Below are 19,349 nucleotides of genomic sequence, written 5' to 3'. Positions count from 1 at the left end.
ATAATGGTGTTTAAAGAAACTAAGTCCCTTAGGGTGGGGAAAACCCTTTGGCCTATGTTTACATAAGAATTGTGTTTATCCCTTAATGCCCAGCGTTACTATACATAGTTATGGGATTGAGGGTCACAGTAACCATTTATGCAAAATCTGTTCCCCCATCACCACGGATGTTTCTGACCAAATTGGGTTCAAATCCATTTAAAACTCAAATCTCTATTTCCCCTATTTGGCCCCTCCCTTCAGGCCCCTTGGTGGTCAGAGTCAATATTTATATAAACTCTCTTTCCCCCTTCCCCTAAGAATATTCCAGACCAAATTTGGTTCAAATCCATTAATAACTTTATGAATAATAGCGATTTAAAGGATAAACCCCTATTTCCCTATTTGGCCCCGCCCCTCAGGTCCCTAGGGGTTAAGAGTAAAAATTTACACAAACTATGTTTCCCTTCTACCAAGGATGTTCCTGACCAAATTTGGTTCAAATTCATTCATAACTTTATGACTAGTAGCGATTTAAAGGAGTAACCCTATTTCCCCTATTTGGCCCCGCCCCTCAGGTCCCTAGGGGTTCAGAGTAAAAATTTATGCAAACTCTGTTCCCCTTCTGCCAAGGATGTTCCTGACCAAATTTGGTTCAAATTCATTCATAACTTTATGACTAGTAGCGATTTAAAGGAGTAACCCTATTTCCCCTATTTGGCCCCGCCCCTCAGGCCCCTGGGGGTTCAGTGTAAAAATTTATACAAACTCTGTTCCCCTTCTGCCAAGGATGTTACTGACCGAATTTGGTTCAAATTAATTCATAACTTTATGACTAGTAGCGATTTAAAGGAGTAACCCTATTATCCCTATTTGGCCCCGCCCCTCAGGCCCCTGGGGGTTCAGAGTAAAAATTTATACAAACTCTGTTCACCTTCTGCCAAGAATGTTCCTGACCAAATTTGGTTCAAATTCATTAATAACTTTATGACTAGTAGCGATTTAAAGGAGTAACCCTATTTCCCTATTTGGCCCCGCCTCTCAGGTCCCTAGGGGTTCAGAGTAAAAATTTATACAAACTCTGTTCCCCTTCTGCCAAGGATGTTCCTGACCAAATTTGGTTCAAATTCATTCATAACTTTATGACTAGTAGCGATTTAAAGGAGTAACCCTATTTCCCCTATTTGGCCCCGCCCCTCAGGCCCCTGGGGGTTCAGAGTAAAAATTTATACAAACTCTGTTCCCTTTCTGCCAAGGATGTCACTGACCAAATTTGGTTCAAATTCATTCATAACTTTATGACTAGTAGCGATTTAAAGGAGTAACCCTATTTCCCCTATTTGGCCCCGCCCCTCAGGTCCCTAGGGGTTCAGAGTAAAAATTTATACAAACTATGTTTCCCTTCTACCAAGGATGTTCCTGACCAAATTTGGTTCAAATTCATTCATAACTTAATGACAAGTAGCGATTTAAAGGAGTAACCCTATTTCCCCTATTTGGCCCCGCCCCTCAGGCCCCTGGGAGTTCAGAGTAAAAATTTATACAAACTCTGTTCCCTTTCTGCCAAGGATGTTACTGACCAAATTTGGTTCAAATTCATTCAAAACTTTATGACTAGTAGCGATTTAAAGGAGTAACCCTATTTCCCCTATTTGGCCCCGCCCCTCAGGCCCCTGGGGGTTCAGAGTAAAAATTTATACAAACTCCGTTCACCTTCTGCCATGGATGTTCCTGACCAAATTTGGTTCAAATTCATTCATAACTTTATGACAAGTAGCGATTTAAAGGATTAACCCTATTTCCCCTATTTGGCCCCGCCCCTCAGGCCCCTGGGGGTTCAGAGTAAAACTGTATACAAACTCTGTTCCCCTTCCCCCAAGGATGTTCCTGACCAAATTTGGTTAAAATCCATTCAATACTTTATGACTAGTAGCGATTTAAAGAAAAAGTTGACGGACGACGGACGCCGGACGACGGACGCTGCACCATGGCATAAGCTCACCGGCCCTTCGGGCCAGGTGAGCTAAAAATGTAGTCTTTCCATGGAAGGACTCAAGGATGTGGTATTTCCATGGAAGGAATCAAGGATGAGGCATTTCCATAGTGGAACACAAGAACATGGTATTTCTTAGGAGGGACTCAATGACATGGTATTTCCTAGGAGGGATTCTAGGACAAACGATTTCCATGGCCATAGGGAGAACCAAGACATGGTATTTCCTAGGAGGGATTCTAGGACAAACGATTTCCATGGCCATAGGGAGAACCAAGACATGGTATTTCCTAGGAGGGATTCTAGGACAAATGATTTCCGTGGCCATAGAGAGAACCAAGAACATGGTATTTCCTAGGAGGGATTCTAGGACAAATGATTTCCGTGGCCATAGAGAGAACCAAGACATGGTATTTCCTAGGAGGGATTCTAGGACAAACAATTTCCATGGCCATAGAGAGAACCAAGACATGGTATTTCCGTGGAGGGATTCTAGGACAAATGATTTCCGTGGCCATAGGGAGAACCAAGACATGGTATTTCCTAGGAGGGATTCTAGGACAAACGATTTCCATGGCCATAGGGAGAACCAAGACATGGTATTTCCTAGGAGAGATTCTAGGACAAACGATTTCCATGGCCATAGGGAGAACCAAGACATGGTATTTCCTAGGAGGGATTCTAGGACAAACGATTTCCATGGCCATAGGGAGAACCAAGAACATGGTATTTCCTAGGAGAGATTCTAGGACAAACGATTTCCATGGCCATAGGGAGAACCAAGACATGGTATTTCCTAGGAGGGATTCTAGGACAAACGATTTCCATGGCCATAGGGAGAACCAAGAACATGGTATTTCTGTGGAGGGACATCACAAGGGTGTAGTTTGTTTTCACAAGTAATGGTTAAACTGGATTTGTCTATAATTCTGGGTTTGAGCCCTAAAGTGACCAATAATAATCAAAATAAAATTTAAACTAGGAATTAATGTAACAAGGGGTGGATGGAGAGGGCAATATCCTGTCTAGACTATTGTCGTCTGTGTTTACCAGTGTTATTACACGATAAACTACAGGAGAAAGGGGGTCACTATCTGTAATCCCTTTATTGCTCCAATATAACCCTGGCAGCCGGCCATCTATCTCCAGTGTCAACAGGTACCTATCGGTCATCCTGGATACACCACTTAATTACATTTTGATACTGGACAAATAGATGGACAGTGATCAATCAGTATCATGTGATAGGTCACTGCTCATAAACATTGTCCATTATTTTTTAATTTCAGATTTTCTTCCATTAGGAAATATTTGGAAAAACACAACAAATCAACAAAGCCAACAGCTTAGATTATCCAACACTCATAATCTTAATACTTATATTATCTGTGTTTATAACACTGCCAGGTTTTGTAACTCTCCAGCGATTATAATTTTCAAACATTTGCAGCATATGCCTTAGTTGCAAGGAACTGGGAGTTGTTGGATGGCCACTTTTTCAGACACATTGTCATCTATAACATTCTAAAACCTATATTGGTATCAGCAGAACGTAATTTTTTCCAGGACTGTTTTTTCAAATAATTACTTTTAATTACATTTCAAAATTCATGAAGGGCATCACTATACTTCATTGGTTAGGGTTATTTTGAATGTGCCAGGTTTTGAAGGTGGAGGAAAGCCGGAATATCCACTCCAGAGAAAAACCACAACTGCCCCATGTCTTTTATTCTGTGCATCAAAAGCAAAGAATCTCAAGGGTCTTGTTAAGAGACGATCAATACAGATATCCATATCATGATATAAAGATCCTGTATAGGTCCCACAAATTAACCCTCAAGACGTCAAGTGTCGCCTACACAGAATGTGCTTGTAAATCTCATGAATTATAAGTTTATCTGCAGATATGTTTTTCTGGAGAGGACTTATATAGGCTTGCCTGTTGTCCAATCCATTTGTTTTATAGCCATCAAATTTGTTGAAATGAAATGGTTTTTTTTAAACAAAACCAATTGATTTTCTTGTGTAAGGAAAAGTTTATCAATGACTTTGTGTCTTTCAGTGTATGGGTCTAAACTATGATAACAATTTTATTTACACATGTTTTGTGTGTTTTTTTTTAAATTGAAGCCGGAGGGACGAGTGATTCTAGTTCAGGGACGAGTGGTTCCCATGAGGCACTCGTCCCCTTGAAGGTTGGCAGGACTGTAGGAGTATGGTGGGGCTGTAGGAGTGTGGTGAGGCTGTAGGAGTGTGGTGAGGCTGTAGGAGTGTGGTGAGGCTGTAGGAGTGTGGCGGGGCTGTAGGTGTGTGGCGGGGCTGTAGGAGTGTGGCGGGGCTGTAGGTGTGTGGCGGGACTGTAGGAGTATGGTGGGGCTGTAGGAGTGTGGCAGGGCTGTAGGAGTGTGGCGGGGCTGTAGGAGTGTGGCGGGGCTGTAGGTGTGTGGCGGGGCTGTAGGAGTGTGGTGGGGCTGTAGGAGGGTGGCGAGGCTGTAGGAGTGTGGCGGGGCTGTAGGAGTGTGGCGGGGCTGTAGGAGGGTGGCGGGGCTGTAGGTGTATGGTGGGGCTGTAGGTGTATGGTGGGGCTGTAGGAGTGTGGTGAGGCTGTAGGAGTGTGGTGAGGCTGTAGGAGTGTGGCGGGGCTGTAGGAGTGTGGCGGGGCTGTAGGAGTGTGGTGGGGCTGTAGGAGGGTGGCGGGGCTGTAGGAGTGTGGCGAGGCTGTAGGAGTGTGGCGGGGCTGTAGGAGTGTGGCGGGGCTGTAGGTGTGTGGCGGGGCTGTAGGAGGGTGGCGGGGCTGTAGGAGGGTGGCGGGGCTGTAGGAGGGTGGCGGGGCTGTAGGAGTGTGGTGGGGCTGTAGGAGGGTGGCGGGGCTGTAGGAGGGTGGCGGGGCTGTAGGAGGGTGGCGGGGCTGTAGGAGTGTGGTGGGGCTGTAGGAGGGTGGTGGGGCTGTAGGAGGGTGGCGGGGCTGTAGGAGGGGTGGCGGGGCTGTAGGAGGGTGGCGGGACTGTAGGAGTGTGGTGGGGCTGTAGGAGTGTGGTGAGGCTGTAGGAGTGTGGCGGGGCTGTAGGAGTGTGGCGGGGCTGTAGGAGGGTGGCGGGGCTGTAGGAGTGTGGCGGGGCTGTAGGTGTGTAGTGAGGCTGTAGGAGTGTGGTGGGGCTGTAGGAGTGTGGCGGGGCTGTAGGAGTGTGGTGGGGCTGTGGTGGGGCTGTAGGAGTGTGGCGGGGCTGTAGGAGTGTGGTGAGGCTGTAGGAGTGTGGTGGGGGTGTAGGAGTGTGGTGGGGCTGTAGGAGGGTGGCGGGGCTGTAGGAGTGTGGTGGGGCTGTAGGAGTGTGGTGAGGCTGTAGGAGTGTGGCGGGGCTGTAGGAGTGTGGTGGGGGTGTAGGAGTGTGGTGGGGCTGTAGGAGTGTGGCGGGGCTGTAGGAGTGTGGTGAGGCTGTAGGAGTGTGGTGGGGGTGTAGGAGTGTGGCGGGGCTGTAGGAGTGTGGTGGGGCTGTGGTGGGGCTGTAGGAGTGTGGCGGGGCTGTAGGAGTGTGGTGAGGCTGTAGGAGTGTGGTGGGGGTGTAGGAGTGTGGTGGGGCTGTAGGAGGGTGGCGGGACTGTAGGAGTATGGTGGGGCTGTAGGAGTGTGGTGAGGCTGTAGGAGTGTGGTGGGGGTGTAGGAGTGTGGTGGGGGTGTAGGAGTGTGGTGGGGCTGTAGGAGTGTGGCGGGGCTGTAGGAGTGTGGTGAGGCTGTAGGAGTGTGGCGGGGCTGTAGGAGTGTGGTGAGGCTGTAGGAGTGTGGTGGGGGTGTAGGAGTGTGGCGGGGCTGTAGGAGTGTGGTGGGGCTATGGTGGGGCTGTAGGAGTGTGGTGGGGGTGTAGGAGTGTGGCGGGGCTGTAGGTGTGTGGTGAGGCTGTAGGTGTGTGGTGAGGCTGTAGGAGTGTGGCGGGGCTGTAGGAGTATGGTGGGGCTGTAGGAGTGTGGTGGGGCTGTAGGAGTGTGGCGGGGCTGTAGGAGTGTGGCGGGGCTGTAGGAGTGTGGCGGGGCTGTAGGAGTGTGGCTGGGCTGTAGGTGTGTGGCGGGGCTGTAGGAGTGTGGCGGGGGTGTAGGAGTGTGGCGGGGCTGTAGGAGTGTGGCGGGGCTGTAGGAGTGTGGCGGGGCTGTAGGTGTGTGGCGGGGCTGCAGGAGTGTGGCGGGGCTGCAGGAGGGTGGCGGGGCTGTAGGAGTGTGGCGGAGCTGTAGGAGTGTGGCGGAGCTGTAGGAGTGTGGCGGGGCTGTAGGAGTTTGGCGGGGCTGTAGGAGTGTGGCGGGGCTGTAGGAGTGTGGCGGGGCTGTAGGAGGGTGGCGGGGCTGTAGGAGTGTGGTGGGGCTGTAGGAGTGTGGCGGGGCTGTAGGAGTGTGGCGGGGCTGTAGGAGTGTGGCGGGGCTGTAGGAGGGTGGCGGGGCTGTAGGAGTGTGGTGAGGCTGTAGGGGAGGGTGGCGGGGCTGTAGGAGTGTGGCGGGGCTGTAGGAGGGTGGCGGGGCTGTAGGAGTGTGGCGGGGCTGTAGGAGTGTGGCGGGGCTGTAGGAGGGTGGTGAGGCTGTAGGAGTGTGGTGAGGCTGTAGGAGTGTGGCGGGGCTGTAGGAGTGTGGCGGGGCTGTAGGAGTGTGGCGGGGCTGTAGGAGTGTGGCTGGGGCTGTAGAGTGTGTGGGCGGGGCTGTAGGAGTGTGGCGGGGGTGTAGGAGTGTGGCGGGGCTGTAGGAGTGTGGCGGGGCTGTAGGAGTGTGGCGGGGCTGTAGGTGTGTGGCGGGGCTGCAGGAGTGTGGCGGGGCTGCAAGGAGGGTGGCGGGGCTGTAGGAGTGTGGCGGAGCTGTGCGGGGCTGTAGGGTGTGCGGGGCTGTAGGAGTGTGGCGGGGCTGTAGGAGTGTGGCGGGGCTGTAGGAGTGTGGCGGGGCTTTTAGGAGGTGGCGGGGCTGTAGGAGGGTGGGGTGGCTGTAGGAGTGTGGCGGGGCTGTAGGAGTGTGGCGGGGCTGTAGGAGTGTGGCGGGGCTGTAGGAGGGTGGCGGGGCTGTAGGAGGGTGGTGAGGCTGTAGGAGGGTGGTGGGGCTGTAGGAGGGTGGGGCGGTGGGGCTGTAGGAGTGTGGCGGGGCTGTAGGAGTGTGGCGGGGCTGTAGGAGTGTGGCGGGGCTGTAAGAGTGTGGCGGGGCTGTAAGAGTGTGGCGGGGCTGTAGGAGTGTGGCGAGGCTGTAGGTGTGTGGTGAGGCTGTAGGTGTGTGGTGAGGCTGTAGGAGTGTGGCGGGGCTGTAGGTGTGTGGCGGGGCTGTAGGTGTGTGGCGAGGCTGTAGGTGTGTGGCGAGGCTGTAGGAGTGTGGTGAGGCTGTAGGTGTGTGGTGAGGCTGTAGGAGTGTGGCGGGGCTGTAGGTGTGTGGTGAGGCTGTAGGAGTGTGGTGAGGCTGTAGGAGTGTGGCGGGGCTGTAGGTGTGTGGTGAGGCTGTAGGTGTGTGGTGAGGCTGTAGGTGTGTGGTGAGGCTGTAGGAGTGTGGTGAGGCTGTAGGTGTGTGGTGAGGCTGTAGGAGTATGGCGGGGCTGTAGGAGTATGGCGGGGCTGTAGGAGGGTGGCGGGGCTGTAGGAGTGTGGCGGGGCTGTAGGTGTGTGGCAAGGCTGTAGGAGTGTGGCGGGGCTGTAGGAGTGTGGCGGGACTGTAGGAGTGTGGCGGGGCTGTAGGAGTGTGGTGGGGCTGTAGGAGTGTGGCGAGGCTGTAGGTGTGTGGGGAGGCTGTAGGTGTGTGGTGAGGCTGTAGGAGTGTGGCGAGGCTGTAGGAGTGTGGCGGGGCTGTAGGAGTGTGGCGGGGCTGTAGGAGGGTGGCGAGGCTGTAGGAGTGTGGTGGCCATGGGGCTGTAAGAGTGTGGCGGGGCTGTAGGAGGGTGGCGGGGCTGTAAGAGTGTGGCGGGGCTGTAGGAGGGTGGCGGGGCTGTAGGAGGGTGGCGGGGCTGTAGGAGTGTGGCGGGGCTGTAGGAGTGTGGTGGCCATGGGGCTGTAGGAGTGTGGCAAGGCTGTAGGAGTGTGGCGGGGCTGTAGGAGTGTGGTGGCCATGGGGCTGTAGGAGTGTGGCGGGACTGTAGGTGTGTTGCGGGGCTGTAGGAGTGTGGTGGGGCTGTGGTGGGGCTGTAGGAGTGTTGTGGAGATGTTGGAGTGTTGCGGAGATGTTGGAGTGTGGCGGGACTGTAGGAGTGTGGCGGGGCTGTAGGAGGGTGGCGGGGCTGTAGGAGTGTGGCGGGGCTGTAGGTGTATGGTGGGGCTGTAGGAGTGTGGTGAGGCTGTAGGAGGGTGGCGGGGCTGTAGGAGTGTGGCGGGGCTGTAGGAGGTTGGCGGGGCTGTAGGAGTGTGGCGGGGCTGTAGGAGTGTGGCTGGGCTGTAGGAGTGTGGCGGGGTTGTAGGAGGGTGGCGGGGCTGTAGGAGGGTGGCGGGGTTGGTGGAGGGGGGCGGGGCTGTAGGAGCATTGGTTGCTTTGTGTAACTCATTCTATAATTCAATACTGAAGTCTTTTAATTTCAAGTTTCATATTCAGTAATTCAGCTGACACCTTGTTTGACTGTAAATTAATGAGCAAAATCTGTAAATATGAGCGAGTCCCTGTGGTAACAGTCATCAGTATACCATTATAGTAAGGGTATGTTGGTAAACAGGAAGAAAATACATGCTATAGAGATCTCCCTGGAGTTATTTCAAGGAAAATCAGGAAATTCTTATCTTCTTCACAGCAGACACCTATATCATAATTTTACTGATTCATAAATATAAGGTCCATTTTGTAATTTGACATTTTGTTTTAACTTAAAATGAACTGTTAGATTGTATGTTTTGACCATTAAAACAATGTGAATCAATAGGACAGCTAGCTGTATACAGGGGGGGTGGGGGTAGAATCGAGATTGTGTGTATTCCTCATTTCAACATAGTAATAATACACTAAAATAAATATTTTTTGCTGCTGTTTTTCTTCTAACCTAATTGGATTTTTGATTGATTTTGAATGAAAATGATGGTTTTAGCGAAAAATTTAGTTTAAATTTTGTCCAATCTAACCATACACATTAAGATAAAATCATGTACTCTATAAAGAAATGACTAAGAAGTCAAATATAACACACGGAACACCAGATAAGTTGTGGTTGTGACTTCATACATATTACCTCCTAAATATATGACACAGGGTGTGTCATGGTACAAACACCACCATGCTGAGTCTGTGGCCAGACACCCACATAATGTTAAGTCAGACAGATAACGGCCAGAAAAATCTACAGGTAAATCTATCAACAAGTAGTCTAGGATCAAAATCTTTGGCTCAGGTTATTGGCTGCTGTGTCGTGGTTCACTCGTCAGCTTGTAATAGGCCAAGTCGATGATCCATAAAAACAACTTGGGACACAATTGAAGTCTAGCCACTTATTCAATCAGACATCATACACCTAACATGTCTACAGACAAACACCCATGAACGATGAGTCCATTTTGTTCCATAAATATCCAAATGTAGTATTTTTCATGTACAATCTTTCCAATAAATGTTTCAAAATACAGTCTACATATCAGTTATAATTCAGTCTACATATCAGTAATAATCCAGTCTACATATCAGTTATAATCCAGTCTACATATCAGTTATATAATCCACAATCTACATATCAGTTATAATCCAGTCTACATATCAGTTATAGTCCACAATCTACATATCAGTTATATAATCCACAATCTACATATCAGTTATAGTCCACAATCTACATATCAGTTATAATCCACAGTCTACATATCAGTAATAATCCACAGTCTACATATAAGTTATAATCCAGTCTACATATTAGTTATAATCCAGTCTACATATCAGTTATAGTCCACAGTCTACATATCAGTTATAGTCCACAATCTACATATCAGTTATAATCCACAGTCTACATATCAGTTATATAATCCACAGTCTACATATCAGTTATATAATCCACAGTCTACATATCAGTTATAATCCACAATCTACATATCAGTTGTAATCCATATTTTTTCTTCAGTCCTTACTACCAGGTATACTTTAATTTTCAAACTGAAATATTTTTTCAGTCTTATAATACAGCAATATGTCTTCCAGGCATATCACATTGTATTACAAAACTATGACTCCATTTTCATCTCCAAGTTGGTCTCAATAGCATTTAAACAAATAAAATTTCTGTGTAAATATATTATAAATTTGGGTTTCATTTTATAATCTAAACATTTCTCAAACTGGAGTCGGGAATAACACCTTGTTACACTTTGATGATTTTTAACAACTGTAGGTAGAAAGAACAGTGCAACATCTGTAAGCCATTGTTTAGGTACGTACACAATTGTTTTTAGCACTCTGAACTATTTTTAACAACAAAACAACTGTTTAGCTACATCAACTTTTATCTCCCTCTAACATCCAGTCAGCGTGGCAACAGGTCTCAAAATAGTTTTCCTGGTTAAAGCCAAGCAGCCATGTTTTCTCTCTGTTGTTGACAAGTTTCTAACATCTTATAGAGTAACTTTTTTACACAAAAGATCCATTTATCTCTAACTCTTCCCAAAATATTAAACCTGCCATTTCCACTTAAATTTTAAGTTGTGTATAATGTATATTTGTATACATGTTTATCCTCAAATAAACCTTTCCCCTAATGTAAAAGTCAATATGAAATTTTGGGGATGGCTAATTTGTTTGTAAACCACATGCACTTTTAGCATACTATTTCAAAGGGTATTGATGATTAAACAAAAATGAAGAAGTGGGCATATTTGTGGACTAGAAGATTATTTGTGGATATATAGTACATGTACAGTACATACAATATGTATATATGTAGCTTATATATTTCCATTTTCAGAGCAAATTTCACATTTCTAGTCATTTATTTGCCGAGAAGGAACCCTATCCACACAGAGGCATCCCCAAGACTTCCTGGCAGCCATCAACTGTACATCCAGGATGAAACTATATTTAAAGGTTTTGTAAAGATATGTTTTCTAGTACATTTCACATACAATTGCTGCAGAAGTGACAGCTTTATGAAGACATGATCTTTCCATTCAGTGTTTCTTCCCTTCCGTATTATAACACTACATCATATACAACCAGGACATACAGTGTTTGTCTGTATACATATATAGTTCTATACCTACATCCTACCTACACCAGATTTAATTCTCCAGCTTTTAAGTAAATCTTATGTACATTAATAAATCTATGTCAAAAAATAATTATACGTAAACTAGAAATGTTTTCAAAACCTGTACATGTATATATTATTACAGTATATGATATTACATCACTTTGATTTAAATGGCGGCTAAATGAAATATCCCCCGAAGAACTGAAACTAAATGCAGTCTAGATCTTAATAACAATATCAATGATTTGATAGTTCTCCTGAAGGCATACCAACGTGTATAAAGTTTGGAGACTGCTGACTCAGAATTCAATCAAGATGGATGGATGTTTACACAAGATGGGCATAATCCATTGTCCATTGCACTATGTAGCAGGACTTACACATAGTGAGTTCTGGAAATACAGTTATACTTGGCTTGGTCTTAATTTCATCAAAATGCATCCCTTGAAAATAATTTGTGTACTTGTAGCGATGTTTTGTGTCACTTTTAAACTTGCTTCTTATTTCTTCAATTTAGCACATCACCTCTGAACCAACATAAACCCCAAATGTAAATGATAACAGTATGCAGTCACATAGCTAGGTTAAGTACCTTCTACATGGCATTTTAGAGCAAATGACAGAAAAATAGGCTCTAGCTCATAGCTGTGAAATAGAAATTTCAAGGAGAAATCACCTTTTTGTACCCTGTACTTTAATTAAATTTTATTTAGTTGGAATATAAAACAGCCAAAATTGATGAAGCAGACAACTAACCATGACAAAATATGTCCTACAGAGATTATCAGCTTCATGATACTCAATCAGAAATGCTCTTCCCTGGTGGAACAGGAAAAACAATTTCATAATGAGGAAAGAGGAAACAAATATACAATTCATATATATGGACATGCTGTAGAAACTAAGGAAATATACAATCAAACCTATTGTTTTATGTGTTATCATAGCAATCCCTAAATCAACAATAACTGTGGATTAAGGAAACATTAAGCTGAAGTTTTTTGGCCCTGGATAAAAGCATACAAAGTGTTTTATCTTACTGTGGAAGAAAACCAGGTTACCCTAAAGATCAATTTATCAAAATAATTCTTTCAATGTCGCATAAAAAAATAATTGATACAAAATTGGAGATAAGTATACAATATAGTAATTACTCTCAGGGGAGATAACTATATAAAACAATAATGACTCAGGGGAGATAACTATAATACAATAATGACTCAGGGGAGATAATTTTTTAACACAACAAGGACTCTCAGAGGAGATAACTATATAACATGATAATTACTTTCAGGGGAGATAACTATACAACACAATAATGTCTCTCAGGGGAGATAACTATATATTACAATAATGACTCAATGGAGATTACTATATAACACAATAATGACTCAGGGGAGATAGCTATACAACACAATAATTACTTTCAGTTGAGATAACTATATAATACCATAATTACTTTCAAGGGAGATAACTTTATATCTCCACAATTACTTTCAGGGGAGATAACTATATAACACAAAAAATATTTTCAGGGGAGATAACTATACCATAAAATCAATTTCTGGGCAGATAACTATATAACACAATAACAACTTTCAGTGGAAATAACTATAACAGTAATTAATTTTAGGGGAGATTTTTAAACTCAACCCAAAACATTACTTTCAAAGGATAAAAACTCTTTCACACAACACACAGGTATTGTCTGTGATAGCAAATAATGTTAATCATATTATATCTGACCTTTGTAAATGATACATTTTACAAAGAAATAGCTAACCTTTAAACTAATGTACAAGTAAAAACATTATGAATTAGTTTGTGAGCCTTTAAAAGTAATGAATTGTTCAGATTTTTTTTCTAACATTATATTACAATAGTGAAAATCCAGTCATGAATTCTATGCACAAATTACATGAACCATTTACTAAAACAGGAAACTCAAGAGTCCCAACCACAAAAGCAAACTAACTAACAGATGTAGGAGAAGATCATGTCACTGCAACATCATTCAGGATTTATCTGAATCCCGAACATTATGAGTAACAGGAAAATGTACACGTGATATGTACAAGTAATACACATGCCACACTGGCTAAATCAATTTGTCATATAGGGAAGATTTCAACGACAAATTGCTTTTTCCACAAACTTTATTTGAGATTGTTTAATATCTGTAGGTGATTTTTTTTAGGCAAAAGATATGAAAGTGTTAAGAATTGTTACAGCATTACTTCTAACTTGATGCATAATACAATACACTTACATGATACATGTTAATCATAATTAGCCAGTTTTAATGTTTGCCGAGTTCATTGCCATAAAAAAATTAGTAAATAACTTATCAGTTATAACAGAAAACTAATTGTCTGAAATAACTTCATCACGCCACCTTTCTACAAGTCTTTTTTAAATGGGTCAAAATAATAAAGCAACCATTTCTGTCTATTCATATGGAAAAGTAATTCTGAAAAAAAAATATATCAAATTTCCTTCAAAACATCTACCTCAGGATTTTGTATATGAATACTACTGTTAACTAACTCCATTCATCAAGCGCTTAAAAGATTGGTATTTAAATATCTCTGTACAGAAATTGGTCTAGTTCAGGGTCACTATAATTACCTGGTAAAGTTATCTGTCTGGAATCCTCTCCTGTCTCAACTGTAACCTCTCTTTCTTATGTTTATCTTTGCAGATTGCTAATCTACACTGCTCTAACGACTGTAGCCATTCGTTAACCAGCAATAAATACAGAACAGTACCACATATACATTGTATATATGCACCTACCAAACCTAACTTTGCACCAAAACATCCAAAAATTTGAAACCTTGTAAAGTTTCATTAATTCCCAAGTATCCTTCCATAAATGCAGAGTGTAAGTCTGTCTACATGAATATATCAAACAGATCTTATCTTCATTTCTTTCTTCACCTTAAATTAGAACCTTTTTACATTCAGTGCAATACAACATTTTAGGAATCTACTCCCAATTAGAAGTTTGTATGAGTATTCTAAAAATCAAGTCCTTTTAAGGATCTACTCTGCACTCAGAGTTTGTAATGAGTTTTCTAAAAATCAGATCCTTTCAGGGATCTACTCTGCAGTCAGAGTTTGTAGTGAGTATAAAACTGTAACCTAAAAATCAGGCCCTTTTCGATAAAGTGGGGTCATTCTGTATACGGTATCTTTAAAATAAATTGGGTGTACTTTAAAATAATATCAGGACAGCTTCAATACAAACTCTGAAAATATATATAAACATAACATGAGAGAAAGAAACTATTAAAATCAAATCCTTCAAGATTTAATTAACAGTCGTTTAATTCTGATACATTATATCTGTAATTCAAGAGTTATTTCCCTTTACAAATGTTAATTTTTTCTTTTTATATTCGAGACCAGTCATCTAATTCTTATACATTATATCTGTAATTCAAGAGTTATTTCCCTTTACAAATGTTAATTTTTTCTAAGAATTATCCGAGTTATCATTCCATCAATATCATCACTTATAAAAGATATACAGGTTTGTTAATTAAGTAAGACATTATGAATATCATTTGTGCAATAATATACCAATAACATATCGAATATGTAGGAAACAGCTTTACGATGTTCAATATAATACAGAGGAACTTCGGAGACAATGTAATTGGGACTTTTATTAAACAGTTCAAAAATTGAATCAAAATTATTTTGAGAGATAATAAATTTCGCATTACAATGGCACAAGTGTAGGATTCTATTTATCTCATTATTCGTATGCATGGTAAACAGACAGGAGAATTTCATCATGAATGCTACATATATTTTTTGTCCCATTAGTGTTGATGGATTTCTGTCATACCATATATATCACATGGTCATATTTCATGGCAGGAGTCTTTTATCAAACACTGAAGATGAGCTTTTCTGAATTAATTAGAATCTTTTGAAATAAACTTCCAATAACTATACCTTCAAAATCAAAGTGTACGTGTTTCACAGGTTGAAAATCTTGGAATGCATGGATATGTTTATAACTGTTTACAGCATATATCAAAACTTGTTTTCTTGAAAAGAGCATAAAATTGTTCAAAAATGTTATTTAGTTAAGAGTCCTGTTGACTCCCTTTCCAATCCTGCTCTTGACCTCTACCAAACTAGTATACTGTATTACTATATAGGGCCTGTCTGCCACTTCAAATTCCTCACATAACTCAAAAACACCAGGCGCTACTGTAGGATGTGGGTTGTAGATATAGTCACCGAGGAAGTATTGTTTTACTTCATTGTACTGTGTGATATTACATTTGTAAATGCACACATACTTGAGATATGCACATATTCCACTTTTGAAAGAATCTGGTTTCACAAACGTACATTTCAGGAAAGCTAATAATAACTTGCCTCAGGCAACTTCACATCACACTCATACTAGTAACTGCAGAGAATGTTCTGCTTATTTATTAATGCCAACAAATAATAAAAGATGATTAATTGATTGTGTCTAATTTTGAACTAAAATCCTATTTACACAAATTGAAATGAAGAATTGAATACACATAAATTGGAAAGAAATCAAATTATATTTGGTATCAAAACACTCATAATTGCAAATATATAAACAGTTAAAATTAAATCAAGTTTTAAATCATCACTGTTTTATAGTTATCTTATTGAACAAATTCACAAAGTATTTATTTATTCTGAAAGGCGTGTTGAGTAGATCTAAGACTACTTTTAATTTATAATTATAATTCAGATTATCTTTTTCTTAAATGGGGCATGTTTGGATTTATATATATTGTGGCTGGCACTTCCATAGCTTTGCATTTTACTTGACATTTAACATTATAAAAGCCCCCAAATAATTTCTGTTGAAATATGTAGCTGGCACTTTCATAGTTTAACATTTTAGACATCTAACACTATATACACAAGCCCCCAAACCCCCCCCCCCCCCCCCCTTCTTACTCTCCCTTGTCACAACATACTCTTAGGCTTAATTAAGAGAAGGTATACAATGCGGAAATAAACAACCAGGCCAGTTAAAATATTCTAGTGTAAATGCTAACAAAGATAGCGCCTGGACCAACGTCCGTGACACCGCCGTAATCCTACAGAATTTATATACATTTTTCTACGTAGCATGAGGAGTCACCCAAGCGTAAAGTGAAAACACTTTCGAGAACTGCCAACCACCTGCTACACAGCTCTGTCATTATTAATTTAAACCAAACGCAAATTATCAACTAAAACGAACTTTTGAACAAGTTCATAACCGGCAACGGTGTTTAAAGAAGACTCTTACTTACCGTGGCGTTGAAAATGACAAACAAAAGTTCAGAGATACTTCCTCGAGTTTCGCCGCTTAGTCTCACGATCTTTCCCGGGATTTCTGTCGTTTCAGCGTGGGTGTGTCAGATGGGTTCCAAATATGGAAGTAATATGCAAATTAATCTAGATGGGAAAGATGCTTGTAAAAGGCGGAAGTTGGACAAAAATATATTGCAAAAATCAATGATGCTCATATTCTGACACTGGTGACCAGGTCAAGAGATGTCCAAGAGACTTCGCCAAGTCAACAACACAAAAGTGAACAATTTTGAATGCAAAATGTTATAAATTTATCTCTAGATCTACTTGTTTTTTGTTTGTTTTTCTATTTCGATATCAAAGAATATTATCGCTAGTTATTTAAGAGTGCGGTAGATACATTGGTCTAACGTGGCCTATATCCCTTACGTTAGGCACCAATGCGAGACAATTTATTAGAATTTGGAATACGGTTTGCATCAGTACCATTTCGGTAATGTAGTAAGGGGAGTAACTCTAATACATGGACTCTATATAATTTCCCCGAGATGTTGCGATTTGATAGTGAGTGCATCTCTCCTCTGTCAAAATACAATGAAATATACCGATTGTTTGTTGACAACAAAATAAATTTTAACTAATTTGTGATCAGCGAGCTAGCATATAAAAAAGAATATTGTATGAAAACCTTAGAAATTTTAAAAGTTACTCGACAGCTACTAATGTTGAATTTTGCATTTATGTCGGATACAGAGGGAGAAAATTCCGTTCTTTAAAAAGAAAATAATTAAGATAATCCCCTGAGGAAAATACCATGCACGGTCCAGGATTATTTCAAAAGCCTGAGAAACAGTTTCAAAGTTTTCTAATGCGATTTCGTGATAAGAAAAATATACTCTGTTTTAAAACATATGTTACCTTGTTAGAACTGAATATTAATTAATTTTCTACCCAAGTTGTACTTCCGTACGATTTACTCGGTGATACGATCTCTATACCTGCTACTTCTGATATATTACAATGATTTATAGTATCGAGGTATACAAACCAGGTTAATTAGTTTCATTCATACTACAGTTATAATCGTTTTCCCAATGTTTTCTAATGGAACTTCAAATTTTCTAACAATGGAAACATCAGACAAGCCGGCGTTAATTGTTCCGTAAATCATTCAAAAATCCACAATTCTTCAGAGTGGTTTGGTGGCAGTGTGGTCGAGGAGCATGGTGCTAACACACTTGCCTTTCACCTAGCTAGGCGGCCGGGGTTCCCCTTATGTCAGTGTCCTCTAATTCTACTGCAAGTATCAATATCAGACATACCGTATAATGTATCAGTTCTTCATGATTATGTTCATATAATTAATACACCTCCCCACATTCTCCATGATTATGTCGATACATTCACACACCTCCCCACATTCTCCATGATTATGTCGATACATTCACACACCTCCCCACATTCTCTATGATTATGTCGATACATTCACACACCTCCCCACATTCTCCATGATTATGTCGATACATTCACACACCTCCCCACATTCTCCATGATTATGTCGATACATTCACACACCTCTCCACATTCTCCATGATTATGTCGATACATTCACACACCTCCCCACATTCTCCATGATTATGTCGATACATTCACACACCTCCCCACATTCTTTATGACTATGTCGATACATTCACACACCTCCCCACAATCTTTATGATTATGTCGATACATCCACACACCTCCCAACACTCTTCAGCCTTACAAGGTTTAACCGTTTATCCCTTCAGTATACGTAAGATTTTTAAAACAATGCAGGTACACATTTGTCCAATCTAATTAAAATGTTATTTTAACTAGATTGAAGTTTTGTCTTTATTGTGATTGACCATCTGTAACCATTAGACTGACCACCTGTAAACCATTAGACTGACCATCTGTAACCATTAGACTGACCATCTGTAACCATTAGACTGACCATCTGTAACCATTAGACTGACCATCTGTAACCATTAGACTGACCATTTGTAAACCATTAGACTGACCATCTGTAAACCATTAGACTGACCATCTGTAAACCATTAGACTGACCATCTGTAACCATTAGACTGACCATCTGTAATCATTAGACTGACCATTTGTAACCATTAAGCTGTGGGGTGTAGATACGGTACAGATACATGTAAGTCGTATACGAGGTTGAGAAAGATTTATAATGACCACTTAGGCTCTTTTTTTCAAGCTGTTCTAACTTCAGCCTAAATTGTTCAACGTTACTCGCATTTATTTGATACGTATGTTAAGTTTAGGGATCTACAAAGTGTCGAAGGGATGTTGAGAGAGTACACTTACACTTTTGCAAGAAGATTTAAAAATTAGTAGTCGACTTGTAATGCAATGGTGTATTTTGAATTAGTTCGATATCCTTTAGAATTAGAAAGTTTAGAATGGTAAAATATTAATCATGTATTTGAAAAATTGTATCATGAAGAATGCATTTTTCTTTTTAATTAGAAGCAATATAATCAGTTCCTTAAACGGGCAAATTATATCAAACATTGTCTTTTCTCTCTCAGATTCGCAGATATATGGACAAATTACTACATTTTGTATTTTTGATAAAACAAAGAATAGTGAATCAAAGTCAGCAATATCTGAGAGGGCTATCAGAGGTCTCGTCTAAATGTGTTTTATATAAAGAGATGCAGAAATTTTCATATTTTGAGAGAAAAATACACAAAACCAAATTACTGGCGGAATTCTTCCATGTATAAACTTGTACATTTACTAGTGTTGATAATATCTGTGATCTGCGTAAAACTAAAAAAAAAAAAAAAAAAAGGTAAAAAGTACACAATACGACCAATGACGTTACGTTTTGATTTGTTAAAATAATCCCTTATATTGAATAAGTAAAATTGTACA

General features: G+C 41.7%; 1 protein-coding gene across 4 annotated transcripts in view; it reads right to left on the bottom strand.

The window, feature by feature from the left end:
* The window catches only part of LOC117329254 (thymosin beta-like), a 68,551-nt gene extending 51,999 nt beyond the window's left edge, over positions 1-16,552 (bottom strand). For 3 of the 4 annotated variants that reach the window (XM_033887104.1, XM_033887103.1, XM_033887107.1), the window contains exon 1: positions 16,427-16,552. The gene's annotated coding sequence lies outside the window, so the exon portion shown is untranslated. The remainder of the gene's footprint in view (positions 1-16,426) is intronic. The other variant, XM_033887109.1, reaches the window with a different exon arrangement.
* Positions 16,553-19,349: the final 2,797 nt, after the last annotated feature.

Source organism: Pecten maximus, chromosome 6, assembly GCF_902652985.1.
Source record: "Pecten maximus chromosome 6, xPecMax1.1, whole genome shotgun sequence".
NCBI lineage: Eukaryota > Metazoa > Mollusca > Bivalvia > Pectinida > Pectinidae > Pecten > Pecten maximus.
Note: the sequence above shows the minus strand (reverse complement) of the source record. Positions and strands in the feature narration are given on the sequence as shown.